The following is a 3716-nucleotide window of genomic DNA, read 5'->3' as shown; positions in this document are numbered from 1 at the left end:
TCCTTTTAATTACATTTAATGACATTTGTCACGTTTATTGCATGTTTCCATCCTCATATTGATTGTTAGTCATAGAGCATTAACTCGGCATTTGTTAACTTGAACACGGACTCGTGCCGCCTACGTTGATTGATTTCGAATCTAGAATTTAGTACTTTTAACTTGGATTCACCCCTCATCTCTTTATTAAATTGGTTTAACTTAAAAGGGTTCAAACTTTTTGGTCAAACATAGATTAGAAATTAATGGATTGACCTTGCGCCTCTGCTTTCTCTCTTAAATCCTTCCATGAATTTCACTAATGAAAACCACTTATCCAATCATCATATTAGTTCAAATGGAGTTCTTACTTGGTCAAGATCGAATTGTTTTTGCTCTTACGCCACTGTAAAGTTAATTTAAAAGGCACTCCCCTTTTTGTTTTGTTAAAATGTTAGCCTTTTTTTGGTTAAAGGGATATTATATATATTAGAAGTTGACACATGGTGTTACACTACTTTGGCAGTTACTGGGGTACTTTAAGGCCCCCAGGGATGCATAGTTTTGCATAATTGTACTTAAGTTACAACCCAAAAAAGATCTAGGTAGTTCAGTTCCTGGGATGTCTGCCCAAAATATATCAGTGGCAAACACCGGAGGAACTGCTAGCGATACTGATTTACACAAAAAAATTTCCTTTGCTGCTTCCTTTGCCAGCTGGTCAGCTACCCTGTTTTGCTCCATGAATGTGTGCCTTACCACCACGCTGCCCATCCTTTGGATCAGTGATTTGCATTCACAAATTAGAGGATCAAATATTAGATTACCATTTAACAGCATATTGATTACTTCAGAAGAATTAGTGTCTATTTCTAGTGGAAGTATGTTATTTTGTTCTGCTAGTTGTAGACCTCTGATAAGGGCTTTGATTTCTGCTCTATGTTTGTTGCATGGGGTATGTTTTCCATGTACCCCAAGATCCAGTTTCCATTGTGGTTTCTGAAGACCCCCCCTATTCCTCCCATTCCTAGGTTTCCTTTAGATGCACCATCTGTGTTGAGCTTGTAGGAGCCTCTTGGTGGTGGAGTCCACTTTAGCATGATTTGGTGCTTGTATTTGTGTTGCTTGTTATTATTAAGCACACGGTACTCAGTTGCCTTGGCAATTGTGTTGTTGGCGTTGATTGGGTCCTTTTTATTGTTGAATACATTGTTGTTCCTAGCCAGCCAAATGTGCCAGAGGCAGTATGGGAGGAGATTGCCCCAGTTGAGGCATTTATTATACTTAACACCTTTGATATTTTGCAAGACAGATATCCAAGGGTGGCTATTGGGATTTGGATTGGATGATGGAGGGGCTGTAGATTTTGATTGAATTTCCTGCCAAAACTGAACAGCATTTGGACATTGGGAGAAGATGTGGTCAATGTCTTCATTTTCAAACCTATAGAATTGGCATTGGGGGGGGGGGGGGGGGGACAGTCCAGTCCTATTGAGTTTAGGAAGCTCCTGGTGGACGGTCTTCTGTGGGTCAAGAGCCAAATGAGATATTTTATTTTGTTTGGTGTTTGGAGTTTCCAGATCTCCTTGAATTGTTGTTCTTCATTAGGAGAGTAGGCATGAGTATTCCTGCTTAAGAAGGAGTAAGCAGTGCTATTGGAGAATTGCCCATTGGCAGTGAGGTCCCAAATTAGGTTGTCCTCTTTAGTGGCTACACTTGGGATGAACACAGAGTTAAGGAGGTTTAGGATATGGGGGGGGGGTGGGGGGAGATCAAAGGACAAGATTGAGGTGTCCCAGGTGCCCATATTGTGGATTGAATCGACCTTGATGTTAAGGTCATTCTGAGTTTGGGAACCTTGAATCAATTGCCTGAGTGCTGGCTGATTGGGAATCCAGGTGTCATTGAAGACCCTATTCCCTTTGTTAACTACCCATCTGTTGGCTTTGCTACATGTTTCCCAGCCCTTTAGAATACCCTTCCAAATTGGTGATTTTTGGATCCTAGGGTGTCTCAAAGCTTGTGTAGGTCTGGACATGTTACAGTGTTTGTGGATCAGAACTCTGGCCCAAAGGTTGTTAGTGTTCTTGTAGGCTCTCCAAGCTAGGTTTGCTAGAGCAGCTTTGTTTTTAAAGCTAGTTTTTTGCAATCCTAGTCCTCCCTCTGATTTTGTTTGAGTAACTACATCCCACTTAATCAAGTGAATCTTCCTTTTTTCAGGGGTGGTGCCCCAGAGGAAGTTTCTCTGGATTCTATCAATTTGATTAGTTACTTTGATGGGGAGGGAGATGTATTGCATTACATGGCTTGGGATACTGCTCAGTGTGGTCTTAGCCAGGACTGTTCTCCCAGCCATGTTGAGGTATTTAGTTTTCCAACCAGCCAATTTAGATTGCATATTATCCATGAGGAATTGGAAATCTGAGGTTGTCTGTTTTTTGTGGAAAATGGGGAAGCCAAGATATTTCCCAAAGGAGGTAGTGTGCTTGATGGAAAGGAGGTTGGTGAGTTGTTGGGAGGTGTCCTTGGTTATATTTGAAGAGAACAGGACTCTGGATTTGGTTAGGTTTATTTTTTATCCTGGTTGATTGTTGAAGTTCTGTAATATGGATAAGATTGTATTGCAGTTCCTAATATTACCTTTTGCAAAGAGGGTGAGGTCATCTGCAAAGAAAAGGTGTGAAATCTTAGGCCCGGTCCTGCTTATGCTTATGGGGTGCCATTGGTTTTGCATGACTGCCTGGTCAATGGATCTGGAGAGCCTTTCCATAAGATGAATAGGTATGGTGACATGGGGTCCCCCTGCCTGATGCCTCTTGAAGGAGTGAAAGCATCAGTTTTACCTCCATTGACAAGGATGAAGTTGGATGAAGTATTGATGCATGACATGATGAGTTTGGACAGGCCCTTGGGGAAGTTGAAGGCTTGGAGAGTGTCTCTAATGAAAGATCATTCCAGCCTGTCAAAGGCTTTCTCTAGGTCTATTTTGAGGATCATGTTGCTACTCTTTCCTTTCATTTTCCTAAAATGGTTGATGTATTCCTGGACAATAATGGCATTGTCACAGGCCCTTCTATTGGATAGGAAACTGGCTTGGCTTGGACCTATGATGTGGGGCATGATTGGTTTTATCCTATTTACTATGATCTTTGTGACTGTTTTGTAGATTGTGTTGCAGAGGCCAATGGGCCTGAAGTTTTTCAGCATTGAAGCTTGGGGGCATTTTGGGATTAGGCCCAAAAGGGTTTGATTCATGGTTTTATCCATAGAGGCATTGCTGAAGCATTTCATGCAAAATTCCGAGACAGAGTCCCCCACAATATCCAGTATTTTTGGTAGAAAAAGGGCTGGAGGCCATCAGGACCAGGAGATTTGAATGGTTTATTGGAGAAGACAACCTTTTTTTATTTCAGACATATGGAGGGGCCTATCCATGAAAGCCTTATGGCTTTGATGCAGGGTAGGATCCATAGTGGAGTGGTTAGTGGTTGCCCAAGGAACTTGAGAATGGGAGGTAGTGTAAAGCTTAGTAAAGAAGTTGACAATGGTGGACTGGATCTCTTTTTGATCATTGATCCAGTTGCCATTGTCTTCTTTGAGGGAAAGTATCCTGTTTCTCCTCCTTCTATTTAGGGTAGAAGTATGGAAGAACCTTGTGCTGGCATCTCCATCATTGAGCCAGTTGATCCTTGATTTCAGTTTCCAAAAGTCTTCCTCATTTTTGAGGATGAGGTTCA

Source organism: Nicotiana attenuata, chromosome 2 (genome assembly GCF_001879085.1).
Source record: "Nicotiana attenuata strain UT chromosome 2, NIATTr2, whole genome shotgun sequence".
Classification (NCBI taxonomy): domain Eukaryota; kingdom Viridiplantae; phylum Streptophyta; class Magnoliopsida; order Solanales; family Solanaceae; genus Nicotiana; species Nicotiana attenuata.
The sequence above is the reverse complement of the archived record's forward strand: the minus strand, read 5'-3'. Positions refer to the sequence as shown.